The sequence below is a fragment of the Notothenia rossii genome (genome assembly GCF_949606895.1).
Source record: "Notothenia rossii genome assembly, chromosome: 9".
NCBI classification, from domain to species: domain Eukaryota; kingdom Metazoa; phylum Chordata; class Actinopteri; order Perciformes; family Nototheniidae; genus Notothenia; species Notothenia rossii.
The window spans coordinates 11,193,871-11,211,822 of NC_136907.1; the positions used below are offsets into that span (position 1 = coordinate 11,193,871).

General features: G+C 42.2%; 1 protein-coding gene across 1 annotated transcript in view; it reads left to right on the top strand.

Moving 5' to 3' along the window:
• The first annotated feature begins 16,393 nt into the window (after positions 1-16,393).
• Positions 16,394-17,952, top strand: part of dchs1b (dachsous cadherin-related 1b) — an 84,662-nt gene continuing 83,103 nt past the window's right edge. The window contains exon 1 of the mRNA XM_079650656.1: positions 16,394-16,893. The gene's annotated coding sequence lies outside the window, so the exon portion shown is untranslated. The remainder of the gene's footprint in view (positions 16,894-17,952) is intronic.

The window sequence follows — 17,952 nt, forward strand, 5'->3', positions numbered from 1 at the left end:
TCATGCTCAAGGGTGACTGGCAGCTCACTGTCTACCTTACAGGCACCATTACTGAACTACAGAGAACAGGGAATTGAAGAATGCCACTTACATTTTCATGAAAGGGGCTTCGAAATGGGGAGAATTCTCCTGAAGCACTTAAAATAAGTCAAATGTTGCAGTGGATCAAAAGCACACAAAGGAGGAACTATTCTACTGTTTTATTCTAGCACAATTTCTACAGCAACTTTGTATTGTGTGCAAACACCAGAGCAGGCATTCTGCCCAGTCGTCGAGTTATGCTGAACCCTCCACTGCAGTTTAACTAATAATGATAATGCAGTGTTGTGATGTAAAAAGATATTAGACACACAGAGGTGAAACTAAAACCACTATTCTTGTCCAACAACAAAAATGCGATCAAACGACTCCTCTGCCAAGATGTCAGAGTAATCTTTTCAATCACTTTTTCAAATTTGCTGAACCATGTAACCGCACGTATTATATTCCACGCTCATCTGGAAGAAGGCATGCTGGGGGAAAAAAATGAAAAATTAGCTGCCAGTCCTGGCTTCTTTGGACATTCATATTGATCGCAATCGTTTGCTATTTTTCAAAAGAAACGCTAGAGAAATAATAGCTGTTGGAACTGTAATGTATGTGTATTTACCACACTGCAGAATACCATTTTTTTCCTTTGCAAATATCTACAAGCTCCATACTTTGTGTTGCGCTTAACTGTTCATAAACATGGTGTTATGCACGCTGAAAAACCAAATGTTCTATAAACGAGAAATACGGCTGTAAATTAGAGAATATCTCCCCTGTGGTAGGTAATCACTGGTAGCTCACACAGTGCTCTTTGTGAAGCCTACGGCCTTATTCCAAAAACCACCTCACCACACTGTCGACTCCAAGCGGCCTACCTGAACCTTGAATCGTGCATAAGTAGTGTTTAGGATTTCCTCACCAGTCAAAATCGTTTACAGAGTATATTCAACAAATGTCAGACATGCATCCAAAATGTCTCTCCGTCTGTTTTGAATCAAAGCCATAGGGGACTACACAGTTGTTGGTGGAAAACACTCACAACTCGGCTCAAGATTTTGCAGTCTTTTTTTGGTCTCTGTGAAATAAAGCATAATTGAATAAATATGTCATGTGGAAAGGGTGTTTAGATGGCAGACAGGCACCGTAAATATTTGGCTCTTGCGGACTGCCAAGCTGCGAGTGGACGAGTGAATTAAAACCTCTGAGGACGAACTCACCGGTCAAAGCACAACACAAGCTTAGTGCAGTTTAGTCATGATATCATAATTCCCTAAAAAGCAAGACTATACATTCATTAAATAAGAGTTGATGTGAAGCTATGTGGTCCATTATTAGAGTGTTTCTTACTCTTACTGTATATCCAAGGCATGAACAAGAGTGTTGGTCTAGTGAAGAGTCACAACTGGCAGTAGAAATTTGAAAAACACACACCGCATCATCAGTGGCTCCTGTCCGTCTCCAGCTTTTATCAGTGTGGAGTCTGGACTTAACCTTGTTAACCATGTTTACTATGCACACAAGACTGGACTAAATGCGCTTACAAAATTATGTTCGTCTCTCCCTTCACAAACCATTTAGTAAACGGAGACCTTGAATGATGCAGACTAAACGGTTCAGCCGGTCACATGCCCAGGGATACGCACAGGTCACAAATTTAAATCGCTTGAAATGTATTTGATGAAGAGGAGATGAATAACCCCCTGTTTAGTGGGATAGATTTTAGTAGATATACTGTAATACCAACACTATGCAGTGCTGAGGGGGATTCAGAAACAAAAGTAAATCAATCTCAGCTTGTTATTTATACTGCTGGAACACAATTTTCTTTGTTTTTCTTTGTCATATATTTCGCTCATCCATGCTTTGTTAGTGGCAGTTGAGAAAAGAGAGTCCTTTCTGGAGTCCATAACATATAAAATATGCTTTTGAACAGGCCTCCAGTGATCAGTTTTCATAAACAAGCCCCCTGTACAGAACCTAAGCCTCTTAGGTTTGTCCTGGTTTTCCAACTGTGGCCTCAACTTGACTTCACTGTTGTTCTATATCTTTCTCCAAGTCTGTGTATACTTGTCCATTTGCCAAACTAGCTCAAATGTCCTTATGAACAATAATAAGATGTGCTTTGTTGGAGCCTTTCCATCTCCTGGCCTTAATCCCTCTAAAAGCTAACACTGCCTTCCATAATGTAAACATATTGTGACCTGTGCTGTGTGTGGCTAGAAACCTGCATTACCTTATCTTGATTATTGTCGTACAGCAAGAGATTGATTGGAAAATAAGTCCTAAACTCTTCCCAAAAAACAAACAACAAAACAAAGCCGGAGCAGTGGGAGGAGAGTGGTTTGGAAATAAATCACACTCCAGGAGGGACTCGGAAATATCTCCAGCTCCTGCCCTGGCTCCACAGCTGTGAGAGTTACAGAACAGATCTTTGGGGTTTTTCTTTTTTCCTTTTCCAGGGAAAGATTGGCCTTAAGTTTCTTCTCTCTGATTCCAGGGAGATAGGCAAAGTATTGAGAACACTGTATCATAAAACATTGAATATGATCTTTAAACCCCTTCTGCATGAGTGTAAACTTATACCCTCAACTTTATTGCTTTGGGAATCGTTTTGTATCTTGAAGCCAGTTTCTGTTAAGGTTTATTCAGTGCATGAGAGGTATTTGAAGGCCTCTGTGGAAAATACAAGCAACAATTCAAATCATTGTGGTAATTTATAACACAATGTTAAGGGATTTAATATATAAAGTTGCTTCAATAATCAGTGAAATAAACTGGATTTCTGGATGACTGCTTTTGAGAAATGAAATGGGAGTCGTAATGAACTTACATTTTTGTAATTAATGGATTTAGTAAACGTACTTACAAGATAAAACAAAAACAGCCGTTCAATCAAAATACTGCACTATGAACCAGAATGACGTACAAACTGTACAAATGTGAGTCGGTTGCAGGTCAAGCTGGTCATGTGACGAGGTGTGACGAGATACCGAACAATATGGCATCCGTCGCAGGATGTGCTTCTGTTCCGTCGGAGTCGGAGGTCACAGCCCTGTTATCTTCATGGCACAACACTTCAGGGCAACAATAAACAGGAAGTGGCTGATCCAGAAAGGCAACGTGAGGAAGGACTGATCTCTCTCGACGCACTTGACCCTCTCATCTTCCTCTTCCTCTTGAAGTCTCTGACACACACTTCACAGCCTGAGGCATGACGTCTCATAACACACACGTACACACATAAACAAAAGAGCAACTGTTGTCACATGAAGCTGCAACGTTTCTTCAGGCGAACTGGAAATGAATGGAAGGCAGTGTGTGTATAATTGATTTGCTCTCGGGGTATGAATCTGAATCATAATATTAACGTTCGGCATGCAAAGAAAGATCAGATTAGTTCAAATTATACAATTTAACAAAAAAGCTTTGAGTAAAATAACTCATGTTTCCAGGTCTCTTTTACAGTCCCCCCACAGACACACACTTGATTAACTCTAAATTGGGAATCACGATGGCACATTAATGGCATAATTTCACAACAGTTCCACACAGCCAAACATCTGGCTCGCAACACCCACTAAATCTGCCCCCCCCCCCGCCCCCCCTGTCTCTGAGGCTTTATGTGTGTGGTGAGTGAGCAAGGGGTGGTGTGCAGAGGTGCGACTCGCTCTTTCCCACGATGCCGTGCATCAGCGGGCCAGGGGCAGGGAAGGAAGCAAAGGGGATGGAATGCTAACACACACACACACACACACCCACACACACACACACACACACACACACACACACACACACACACACACACACACACACACACACACACACACACACACACACACACACACACACACACACACACACACACACACACACACACACACACACACAGTGCCCATATAGTGCAGAAGCTGGCCAGTAGATGGGCTTATACAGGAAGTTCTCAGCTTTGGCTACTTCCTGTTTGTTAGACGTTCGTATTAGAAGAACATTGTGGGGTAGGAAAGCCTTTCAGCAGCTATTGACTAAGTGTAATGAACCAGTTTGAGTGTATTTGAGTATTCTATAGCTGATCTTTGTGATTGTCCACTTTCTACAGACATTTAAGAATCGTTTGTAACTATCACTTCAGCTTTCCCTCATTTTTTCCTTATGGATTATACTCAGGTGTTTAATAGCTTTTATATTCTCACCAGTGAAACATAGTAACATCTGCACAAAATCCTTTCCCAATTACAAAATAATTCTGGAAAAGAGTCATTTTTGTTTCCCATTTTTCATGGTCACCAAGGTTTTATAGAAGCCAGTCAGCCAACAGCTAAATAGTTTCCGCACAGCCTGAAAAAAAGAAATAATCTAATGCCGAGGTCGCCCTGATTTAGTGGATCTGCCTGCTGAGGTTATTTGCTTTGTAACAATAAAACATTCTGATAGAGGGAGGAAGGGATGTCTCATTGCGAGATAAATAAGCGGGGAGGGAAATGAGTTTGAAGACATTGCAGGAGAGGAGGATGCAGTCTGCAGGTATTGTGTTAATGTGATGTCCAAGCAAATGGAAATGGAAGGAAGAGGAGAATTATAAAAGGTGTCATCATAAAAAAAGGCCCAAGGGAAGAGATCCACTGTGATACGACCCAAAAAATAGACTACATAGATGAGAGACATTGACATTAAAACCAGCCTCCATTGCGTCCCAATTATTTCCATGGAAGGAAAAAAATATGAATCTTTTGGTTTACCAAGTGGCTTTACTGAACCATACAGAATTGATGATAATGTCTTGTTTTCAACATGAAACAGAACAAATTAATATAAACCAGGCTGATACCTTCAAGGTTATATTCATAAGAGAAATATAGGAGAAGTGAACCAAGGAAAGGAAAAAACCTCAGATCTCACGCATATATTTCCTCCATCGTACAAAACCTGGAAGCTCGTCAGAGGAACTGTTTAATCTCCCTCTCCCATGTCAGCCTGCATAGATACAGAGAGAGTCAGGGGAAATACAACCTGTTAAACCTGGACTGCCGCTTTCCTGTTTTCAATCTTTACCTCAAGATCACTGCTAGAGAAGTTACAACTTTCATGCTTTAATGTATGAGATAAGATTTTCAGTAAATGATCAGCTAATGCTGGGAGGCCTTGTTCAGGTGGAGCTTGCCAAGTGGAAGCAGGCCAGCCTCTGAAGTTATAAAAGTTAAATCAGAGAAAGATGGGTTTTAACATTTTTTTTTACCCTGAGAATATTACAGAGATGACGTAACTCAAGATAAGGCTGAAATATGAAGCTCAGAATTAGCAGAAATCTTCACTGAGGGAAAAGGGTGTTTAATGATGGATTTTGGAAAGTACTTATTTTATGTGTGGGTGGCTGCTATGATGATATCATAACTTTACATTTTTTATGTCCAACATAATTTCCACTTGGATGTGGAACACTTTGTGGGATCTCCTTCTGCTCCGGGGAAGTACTAGCCCTGGGCTCCTAATAACAATGCCCTTTTCCTGCTCTGTCAACCCTGGGTCTATTTATCCTCAGTCCCTCCCTAAAATAGTCCAAAAGCTGCACACGTACATACAGACTAGTTGCATAAACAATGCACGTGCAAAAATCACTGAAATGACTAAAAAGGTCTGGAGGAAACCACACAACCAGCAGGAAATGTGGTGCCAACACCCGGACAAAATGGAAACAGAAAGAGCCTTTTTCCCCTTCTGTTGGCAGAACAAAATCAATTCTCCTCAGATTTATACTTTATACATTTCATGTCTAACTCTTGGTTCCAATTTTGGTGACATCTGTAGAAATGCACAATGTAGTAGCTTTGAAGAAGAGCCAAAGTCATGGGGCCGGTGTGGTTGCATGGTAGGAAGGCTGGCCTAAGAGCAAAGTAAGCTATAATAATCTCCCTAAGAATACCCTTCAGGCACAGATGAAGACAAATACAACTCTATTTGTTGCCTGTGGCAAAAGAAGGCACTTCAGAAAAAAGGAAAACGTTTAGAGAAAGTTTTACAGTGTTCTGAGTAGAGGTGAGGCTATAACACATTTTCAATTAGGTTTTATAAAATCCGGGACATGAATAATGAAACAGGCTCCCTTCTCGCATGAAGATTCAACTTGCTGTTGAATTCAAGCGTGTCATTATTTTATATTTTTCTTTATTTCAAAGAATGAAAATATTTTTAAAAAACAGAGTCTCTCGTCCTCTCACCACTTTCTGACTTTTCTATGGCATTCAGCCCCAAAAGGACATGGCTCCACTTTAAAAAAATGCTAATCATTTCCTGAAACAGTAAATAATGCTTTAGAAAGAGACCACTTTTGGCCTGTTTTGACATATTTGTGCTTGTATTAGCATTTTTCCAGCAGGAGAACCGCATACTGTATGTTCAATTGTTCCAAAATGGATGGTGTCCACTTGCATTGTACTGAATTAACATGTAACTCAGTGCAAAGGTGTTGCTAATGAATGTGTTTTTAATAGATTTTGGACAATAAAGGGCATCTACAGCAGGGGTCCCCAACCCCCGGTCCATGGACCGGTACCGTGCCGCGGAGGTGTTACTGCGAAATAGCTGTGAGTTTATCGTAATATTTGCAGAATTATAAATATATAAACAAAATGTATAAAAAAAAATTCAATTTTTAAAAACATTTTTTTAAAATTTTATACCAGTCATATTATTTCATCCAAAACATACACAATAAATCAAAATTAGTTAGCATAAGGTCTCAGCCTCTCGTGCGCAGAGAAAGTTACAGGTGGTGCACCAATAGGAAGTGGAGCACACAGGAGACAACCGTTTAATCGCTTCACACATCCGATCACCTCTTCATTTCATTCTCTCTACCCCTTTCCAAAAATAACGAAAACACCTGTCCGCCGCAAACTTCGTTCCCTCTCCCCCTCTACCTTTGCCTCATCGGTGCTCTCAGCCCTCCCTTCCTCTGACTCGTTCCAACTCCTGCCTCCAAACTCTGTTTCAGAAACCCTCCTCTCTACTCTCTCAACCTCTCTGTACTCGCTCCGTCCTCTCACATCTCGGCAGGCTCGTCAGTCCCCTCCGACTCCCTGGCTAAATGATGCACTGCGTGCTAAAAGAACCATCCTTCGGGCAGCAGAGCGGAAATGGTGGAAATCCAAACACCATGACGACTTCTTAACCAATCAGGCTCTCCTCTCCTCTTTCTCTGCTTCGATCTCTCAGGCAAAAAGCACTTTCTTTCAAGATAAGATCCAATCTTCCTATTCCAATCCCAAAAAACTATTTTCCATCTTCTCCACCCTCTTGGACCCCCCCAAAGCCCCTCCCCCCTCCTCCCTTCTGTCAAGCGACTTTGTTAACCACTTTGAAAAAAAGGTTGATGATATTCACTCTTCTTTTTCTGACTCAGCTTTACTCACCACTGGCTCACCAGACCCACCTTTCACCCACACACTAACCTCCTTCTCCCCTCTCTCTCCAAGTGAGGTTCTTACCCTCATTACCTCTGCCCGTCCTACCACCTGTCCTCTGGACCCTATCCCTTCAAACCTCCTTCAGACTATCGCTCCTGATATTCTACCGTTTCTCACCCATTTCATCAACACTTCTCTAACTTCTGGTCACTTTCCAAACAGTCTCAAGGAGGCAAGAGTAAACCCTCTCCTAAAGAAACCCACTCTCAACCCATCTGATGTTATAAACTACAGGCCTGTCTCTCTCCTCCCGTTCCTGTCTAAAACACTTGAACGCGCTGTCTTTAAACAACTCTCCTGTTATCTCCATCAGAACAACCTTCTGGATCCGCACCAGTCTGGTTTCAAGGCAGGTCACTCAACAGAATATGCCCTCCTTGCTGTCTCTGAGGAACTGCACACGGCTAAAGCAGCCTCCCTCTCCTCTGTCATCATCCTTTGGACATGTCTGCTGCATTCGACACGGTGAATCATCAGATCCTCCTTCGCACTCTCCAAGAACTTGGAGTTTCAGGCTCTGCACTTTCCCTCCTCACCTCATACCTCAAAGACCGCACCTACAGGGTAACTTGGAGAGGGTCCAAGTCCGACCCTTGTCAATTAACTACAGGGGTCCCTCAGGGCTCTGTTCTTGGTCCCCTCCTCTTCTCCTTGTACACAAACTCGCTTGGATCAGTCATTAGCCCGCATGGTTTTTCATACCACTGCTACGCTGACGACACCCAATTAATTCTGTCCTTTCCCCGCTCAGAGACCCAGGTCGTCGCACGCATCTCTGCTTGTCTAGCTGACATCTCTCAGTGGATGTCTGCTCACCACCTCAAGCTCAACCTTGACAAGACTGAACTGCTTTTCCTTCCAGGAAAAGATTGTCCCACTCTTGACCTAACAATCAACATGGGCACCTCTATTGTTTCCCCGACTCAGACTGCAAGGAATCTGGGTGTGATCCTAGATAACAAACTGTCCTTCACTGCAAATATAGCTGCTACAACCCGCTGCTGCAGATACACTCTTTACAACATCAGGAGGATACGTCCCCAGCTGACCCAGAAAGCGACGCAGGTTCTGGTCCAGGCTTTCGTCATCTCTCGCCTAGATTACTGCAACTCCCTCCTGGCTGGTCTACCTGCATGTGCCATCCGACCTCTGCAGCTCATCCAGAATGCAGCGGCTCGTCTGGTCTTCAACCTTCCAAAATTCTCCCACACCACGCCGCTCCTCCGCTCCCTTCACTGGCTTCCAGTAACTGCTAGAATCCACTTCAAGACACTGGTACTTGCGTACCATGCTGCGAATGGATCTGGCCCTTCCTACATCCAGGACATGGTTAAACTGTACACCCCAGCACGTGCACTCCGCTCTGCATCAGCCAAACAGCTCGCTGCACCCGCACTGCGAGGGGGACCCAAGTTCCCATCAGCAAAAACACGTGGGTTTGCTATCCTGGCTCCAAAATGGTGGAATGAGCTCCCCATTGAAATCAGGACAGCAGAAAGCTTACACATCTTCCGGCGCAGACTGAAAACTCATCTCTTTCGACTCCACTTTGAGCGATAGAACTATTAACAAAGCATTTATATACTAATAAAGGACTGGCTTATCTAAAGCCAGTTGAGTAGCACTTGAAATGTTTTAGCTCCATGAAACCTGATGTACTTCTATGATTCTGTTTTCTTCAAGTTTGTACTTTGTTGGTCGAACGCACTTATTGTAAGTCGCTTTGGATAAAAGCGTCAGCTAAATGCAATGTAATGTAATGTAATGTAATGTTATGTTTGTGGGGGAATGGCAGTGCTTACATTATTTGAGATATATTTCGAACTCGGACTTCATTTTAAGGACATTCCGGCCAGGGGTGTAGAGCTATTTTTTTAATTTGTAAAGCCTCCTTCACTTCATGAAATGGCTGCATCATCAGGAGGCAGCCTCTGAGAAGTGCAGCACCAGCGCGTACACACCGCCTTCACTGTGTTCCCCACTGCAGGCTGCTACGTTTCAACCACACACACCTCTACACACACACACATCGAACGGCCCGATTATTCCCCCTATTACTCGTTGTATGAAGGAAATGTCCGGTCACAAAGGCGTATGATGTGTGTGTATGTGCTCTGCTCAGCTCCGCTGTGTGTGTGTATGTTCGGTGTGTTTGTGTGTGTCCAACAACGCCATTTGTTTTCAAATTACCATGAACAGTAATTTACACAGATCTGGCCAACTCCATAGGTATGTGGGTGTTCCCAAAAGAAGTTAGTTTAATCTTAATCTCAATGTAGTGCTAAATGCTGTCGGAGTGCACCGGAACGAACGTCCCGGTATGACGTTATTATTGCTGGCAAACAAGCCCAGGGGTCTCCCTGACATTTCAGTTATATCAATATGTGTACAGTGGTCCTAATTTGTTTGAATTGTATCCTGGTTTTAAACGGTGTTAATATGTTTTGGATGCATATTGTTCTATTATTTGTTCAGGCTGTTACATACAATTAGCCACTGTTGACACCTATATTAGGCTATATTACATTATATATTATATTAATAATGGTAAAGCGGTCCTAATTTTTGTTTTAATTGTATCCTGGTTTTAAACGTTGTTAATATGTTTTGGATGCATATTGGTATTTCTTCAGGCTGTTAAATACAATTAGCCTCTGTTGCCACCTGCTGGTGAGTAAATATTCAAATCAGTTCAAATTGACAACCGGTCCGCACATTGTTTTTTAATGTATCTGCCGGTCTTTGGCACAATAAAGGTTGGGAACCCTTGGTCTATAGCACCTAGGAACACACAGTATCAGGTTTTGTCTGCACAGACAACAGTCATTTCATTTAGAGAATTGTCCTAAATTGTCTGGAAATATATAGAAAATTGGCAATATTGCCAGAAATATATTTTAAAACAGTGAACTCTTTTGTCTTTGCTCACAAGAGTTACAGAATATTTGTTTAGACTGAAATCCTCAGGAAGGCGAGTCAGTGATATTATGGTCATGGCAAAGGAAGGTCTGATTGAGCCGTTGCTCTTTCCTCTCTTGGCAAAGACTCACTGAGTGGAGCTGTGACCTCATCCCATCCTGCCGCACAGGAAAGGTGGATCAGATAGCAGAGCCGACACCTGCGCGGACACAGACTCGTCGAGGGAGAAAGAGGCAGAGTCAAGTGACAAAAATAAGAAAGTTGATGTATTTGCAGTAGGCCTACTGTAGAACCTTTTTGTGTAAGGAAAACAATGGAATCCAGAGAGATGAAGTGATAGCAATTGAATGTAATAAGACATGGTCGAAGGAGACACATTAAGCCACCTTTGGGAACGAGCTGTCGGGATATACAAAGCTCGGATTTTGTGTTGCTTGCCAGTTAAAGAATTTATTCAGACATCTTTTCCAGACGATTTTGCAGAGTGGAATGTGAAGCTGACCGTTGAGCGGCCCGACCAAGCAAGGAGGCAGAGGCAGAACGTTCAAAATACAACCCGGTGTGGGCATTTATTAGTCACGGCACAGGCACATGACACAGCCTCAATCTCGCTGTTCACGTGAGCACAGTCACAAGGATCTCACACACCAAACAAAACAGGAAACACAGAGCCTAAATACCCACACTAATTAACCCAACAAGACACAGGTGAGGGGGGAGGAGACAACACAGGGCACCAGGTGAACACAATCAACAGCAACAGACATGGGGAAAGGGAACACTTTTCAAAATAAAACACATGTGCAATATACAAAGCCCGAAGCCGTCAGTCCACAGTGACGAAGCCATCTTCGTCACAGGAAGAATTCTTGTTATGTTGCATTTTTCACTAGCTTTTTCTTTTCTGAGCAATGGCATCCGAACATGTCTTTTAGTCCACTGCTCATGTAAACATGCCAATTTGGTTAACTTGCTTCTTTGATTCAAATCACAATCATGTGGTCAACTGTGTGTGTTTGCAAAGGAGCTAGAGAGATACCCAGCCAACAAGTCCGATCATACAGCCAATATAGAAAGGACCCTCCATTAGCCACTAACTATGCATTTCCAATGAACTCCACAGACTTGAGTTGTTAGCTAACCACCATGTCACACTCATTTCTATGGCGTGTTCACGGTGACCATACAGTAGGTCCAAAGTAATTAAAATATATATTGAACATCAGATGATGCTTGAAAGGCTAGATTAAGTTATTCCTGAAGGTTCTCTGGTAATTTAGAGACATGTGACCGCTGGTTAAATCATTTCCGTTTTGAATGCATGGGGTTGGAAGAAATACAAGGGTCATCTACTTGACAGACGATAAATCTGGGAGGCGTGCTAAAGGTTTGAAATGTGGACTGAGGTTATCATGGTTGTGCTGTGGATTTTGGGGTTAGAGGGAGGAACTGACAAACAGGATAGACACAGGAGCCAAATAAATCCTTTGACAGTACTCCATGTTCATGATATATGTTCATATTTCTACATATTTGTGTGTGTTTTTGCGTGTGTATTTGACAGAGAGGCAGAGAGAGATTTGATATCTACGAATGTGTGCGGCAACAATATAAATCTTCCGTTGGTCTCCTCCTTCGTGGGGAGCCCCTCCAAAAGTGTCAGTCCTCAGCCATCTGCTATTGGTTAAAGCTGTGTAATTGCAACTCTGTGGCAAGTTTTCACACAACCAGATCGATGCAGAATAAATTCACTCGCACACACACATACAGAGACAGCCGAGTTAGACACATGCAAACTCAAGGACAAATGCAGATAAGACAGACATTAGATGTTAGAAATAGTAGTATTTATCTCTAGAAGTAATCTGAAGGCTTGTTTCAACAGGAACATTTATTTTATTTATTAATTCTGGTGATATGAGAGAGAAGTTGCAGTCTGATTGACATGTGTTTATAAAAAAAGTCATTAATCAAGAGTTGTGAGATTTCAGGTGTTTCCAACAAACCTGACTTTTTCACAAAAATATAATAATTCCCAGGACATGTATAGGGCAGCCCTCATAACTCACAGCTAACAGGGGCAAAGGCACAATCAACTGGTGGATCATTTTCTATCTCAACTATAAATTACATCTTTCATGTTAACCCTTTGGTATGTTTTCTTAGAAATGCAAGCGTATCGTGAGGCCGGGGGGTTCAGACGGGAGGTGAGAACCAAAGGGTGAGAATAGGAGTTGGATTACACATTTTATCCTTTGGTATTGTTATCTAACACGAGCCATCATCCTAAACAAAATAAGGCTCAACATGCTATGATAACAACAAAGGGCAGGAATCATTAATTACATGTTTAATATTGTTGAGGATCGTGTAGTTGGCCTCCCTTTACCCATCAATAATAGAATGTTTAAAGCTTTGAATATCTTTTGTTTAAAGTGTAAAACGTGGAGATGTCAAAATAAAGAAGACCAACACACTTTCTCAAATGGCTATTCTCATCTCCAGCTGTCACTGATTTCTTTATTCTTTATTCTTTATTTCGAACAGATTAAAAAATAACAAATAAAAAAATAATAAAATGTGAAAAACAGAATACCGCATTGTTAAAATATAGTATCCATCCACATTCATGGTAATATCTGTATTCAACAAAAAAACAAAAAAAGTATGTATAATAATAATAATAAATCATATGTGTCCGAAAGGGCACATATGATTTAGGAAGGAGGAAGCAAATGCTTATTAATTCCCACCCCTTACTTTATCAATGATTGTCCTTTAAAATCACGATGCAAGTTATTCCTACATACATTTACATTTATACATACATATACAATAATTTCTCATCTTCAATAATTTTTCTTCATTCTCATAGTTTTTCAAAAAAGATTGATTGATTCATAGCCAACAAAGCGAGTCTAATTGGTACAGAGTGTGAAAATAAATTATGCTGAGTGAAGAACTATCCAGGCACAAAAAGGTACTCAATAGCCGCTTTCACACCGCAGGACTTACGTACTTCAGTGCCGGCACTGAATCCGCCAGGAGGCTAGTGCCAATCGCATTCACACCGCTGTACTTTCCCTGAGGCAAGATTACGCTGACGTCACTTCGTCTTCTTCTTCTCTGGGTTTACTGGCAGGACGCAAAACCACTTCGCGCCAAGTACAAAAAAAAACGAGAGAAGAAGAACTACACGGGGAGGGGGTATAAAGCTCAGCAGACAGACCGTAGTGCAAAGATAAAGTGTCACATGATTATCTACTTAATAGTGAATTCAGCATCAACTTCACCAAGATGAAGTTCATCCATCCATCCATCCATCTTCTCCCGCTTATCCGTGGTCGGGTCGCGGAGGTAGCAGTTCCAGCAGAGAGCCCCAAACTTTATTTTCCCTGGCCACATCAACCAGCTCTGACTGGGGGATCCCAAGGCGCTCCCAGGCCAGAGAAGAGATATAATCCCTCCATCTGGTTCTAGGTCTACCCCTTGGTCTCTTCCCAGCTGGACGTGCCTGGAACACCTCCCTAGGGAGGCGCCCAGGTGGCATCCTAACTAGGTGCCCGAACCACCTCAACTGGCTCCTTTCGACGCGAAGGAGGAGCGGTTCAACTCCGAGTCCCTCCCGGAGGGACTAAAATACGTGTTACTTTATGTCCCTACTAGAATCCGAGCTCAAATGACTCAAAACCAACAAAATGTCCAAGCAAAGAATCATGTGCACCATGAGGCTGGGTTATAAGGGCAATTTACAAATAAAATACCCCGTTATAACAATGGACTTTATCTTTATGTATTTATTATATATTACCCCCTCAGGCTGATTTTGGAAAAGGAAATTAACCGTTGTTTGGTGTTTTTCCCTTATTTATCTAAAACAAATGACATGATACATTAATTGTGTTTATGTGTGACACGACTTGTGTTTCTGCCCCTGCCATTGCTGCACAAGGTTGCAACATTGTAGATAAATTCAACCACCGACACCTGTCTGCTCTCACATTCTTCTATTCTGCAAATTTGGGGTGGGACACAATAAATAAAGCTTCGCCAGTTTGTTTGTTTTATTGCACAGTCAAGACATAACAATAACGGCATCACGCCGCTCAAGTAGCTTTTGCGAATATCGCTCAAAACATTTGGAGTTGGGAACTGCTTTCTGTAGAAGCTGCTGCATCCCGTCCTCAGAGTAAATTGCCAGAAGCGCCGACACTTCCTCATCATTCCACCACTCCGGTGTTGTAGTACGTGTGGTCATAACTGCTTTAAAGTAGAAAAAAACTACTCGCTCAGGTGTGGATGTGGTTTTGTAGCGAGGAAAAAAAAGGCTGCCTATCAAAACAAATTCAGAGTCTAACGGGGCGTGGTTTGCAATTCGCCCAGCCAATAGAAATAGAATAGAAATTGGCACTCTTTTATCACCAGGTTCGTACCACCTCTCTAGCAGGGACTGAAAATGGCCAAAAGAGTTCCCGGCACTGAGTAGTCCCGGCGGTGTGAACGCGACATTATTGGTACTAACGGAACTAAAGAACCAAAGTACCAGGGAAAGTCCTGCGGTGTGAATACGGCTAATTAAAGGAAGAGCTTTACTGTGTGTTGACCCATTTTGGGGAAACCGTACGTAACTGCTTCCTCTTGCTTGTTGCTCCTCTGGGATTAGATTTTATACTTTGTGTTTTTCTTTTTCTAACCAAACAGTCTTTGATGTAAAATGGGTCTCCTGCAGAGGCAAATGAACCTGTATCCATGGAGTCTGGTCATTATGGTCAATGTGGGTAAAGACCATAGGTAAAGACACTTAGGCTACTCGTGAACGTGTAAATGTGCCATTTCCCTCCACTGACTGCAACATACACACATTCATCGGGCATGAGCTCTCCCATAGCAGGAGGGGAAGGATTGATCGCTGTCCTTGGCCACAGCCTCCAACACCCCTCCCCATGTTCACACCTCCCACCTCCACACAGCGTGCCTCCCTCGCTCTGCTTCAGTGATGCAGGTGGAGGCTTGACCTAAAATCTGGGGTGATAAATGACTCCCGTCTTGCTGATGCTAGCAGTCCAAAGGGGTGTGTGTTTGTGTGTGTGCGTGTGTGTGTGTGTGTGTGTGTGTGTGTGTGTGTGTGTCTCAATCTCAGCCCAGCCTGCTTTGCTGCTTCGTTTCTCAGATTGTAGCCATTAGCTTTTAGATCCATGTATATTGCACCTTGAAATCAACTTTAATAGTAAGCCTACTTTAAATGATTCATTTAGTTATTTATTTAATTAAAATAAATATTGTAGTATTAAATCCCATCTGAACAAAAATGTATAGGCCTATGTTGTAAAATGTGCAGTTGACGAAGGTTAAAAATAAAAGAAATACAACAAAAAACAGTGTTATTTTTTCTCACATGATTATGTACACATTTAGATAGAGATATACTGTATACACCTTATACCAATTTTTTTTTCTAAAAGCAACCACTTACAAATACATAATAGGCACACCAATCCATACTTATAAGAATGATAAGAAAAAGAGGATTTGCATTACTTAAAATATTGATTCTTCAGAAAAATATAAAATCACAAGATAAATTCCAAAATGTCCTTAAATGTTCATACAGGGACTTACATTGAAATGTGTATGGTTATCCTTCTGAATAATATAATAACAGTAAGTCGCCACTAAGAGGGTAAATAAGAATGATGCTTTTAATGACTAATTTCCATACACAATGTGCCATGCTGAGCTCTTTTGATGCTGCATGGTGCACCCCTTTGTTTCAAAGACTACTTCCACTGCACGGAGCTGGGGGGCACCAAAGTCTGCTCTCCAATCTCCTCTCTCCTCTCTCTCCCCACTGTATTCCACAGCCTCCCTCTCATCTGTCCCCCCTTTTGTGTAGCTACCCGAATAAATTAGCAACCCAAGTCGCTGAAGGGAGGAGGAGGGGGAGGAGAGTAGGGGGGCTGGGCCTTGTGGCGGAGGAGTCGGCTTTCAGTCGGTGAGGTGCACGGTGCCCTGAAGCGGCTCTGTCTCAGCGCATACTAACACACGCCGAGTCTGAGTGACTGGATGCTGAGGGGGGAAAAAGAGGAGAGAAACGTTTAAGATCAGCGAAAGAGCCGGCAGAGCACTGCGGAGCCACAGACGGATCCTTTCTTCTGCAGACAGCGAAGGAACCGGAGAGATTCACAGCTGATCTGAACGCGCTCACCTGACACGGGGACCAAAAAAAGACCCTTCACTGGAGGAATAACATAACCTACCCGTCTATCGGATTAGACCATCTGTGGAACTGTCATTTTTTGTGTGGATATTATGTAAAAAGAAAAAAATAAGCCCAGTCCAGCTGGCCAGAGAGGCTCCATTCAAGATTTTTGTCCTGGTGGATTGTGTGTCGAAAGGGGGAATTGGAAACCCGTTTGCATACTAATCAGTTTTGGAGAGGAGATCCAGAGCAAACATCCAGAGCTGTGGAGTGGGTCAGATGAATGTAAGTGACAGCTGCTTTATTTTCATCATGTGCACTGATGCTTCTGATCAATAAGGGGGAAAGGTAGAGATATTTGCTCTTTTTGGGTGGGAGCTTCTGGCTCTCCCTATAGATGGGTGCACCCTACATCTGCACCTTGCATGCTTGAGCTGGTAGCTTGTCCGGGTACTGAGATGTAGGGAAACCATACTACAGAGGCAACAATAGTATTAGATCAATGGATCCTGATGATGCAGCATCGCCTGGTATTGATTATTGATCCATTTTCACAGACAACCTGGCTAAACAGCCAGATAAAAAAAAAAAAAAAAAAAATCTCTTTTCAAAATATATGCTGAACATGAAAGGGAGGTTAGTCAGTAGGCCTGTATATATTGTAGGCGTCTTATTATGTCTTATGGAACTATATGTTGACTGTAAGTAAGTGGTTTCCTCCTCAGGGATTCCTAGTGTGTGTGAATATACTTAATTATGGATTGAGGTCCGGACCACTTTAAGGGAAACAACTATAGTGGACCAATCTACTTAATATTTCCTGGTGAGACCACTTAAGAAGACTGTGAGGTATCACTAGTGGAGAGCATTTTAAATACTGCTATTCACCTTTGAGCAAGGCACTGAGACCATTAACTACAGCAGGGTGCGCTCTGCTGTTGGTGTAGGTTACCATTTTTCTGTACGATTATGAAAACAGAACCAAAAATCGCAGAGGGACTATCTAAGTAGACATTAAAGATCATGTACCTGAAACATACAAATAAGAAGTCCAGGAGGATTTTAAATAGTTTTAATATCCAGCAAATACATTCTGACACAGTTGTACTTATTTTAATCACAAAGTGTATTTATGGCTGCCAGTACTCTCTGTTTACATGGCCAAAAGCTAAACAAGGGAACCCAGGGGCATATTTAAGTGCCTAACCACAATAGTTATTCCAGTCATATCTTGTGTCCGTTGGCATCCACAGCTCGTAGTTTCTTGCTGTAAAGAAGGATACGTATCTTTGCATTATTACACTTTCCACTTACATGTTTCCCATGTGCTCTGGCTCTGTAGTA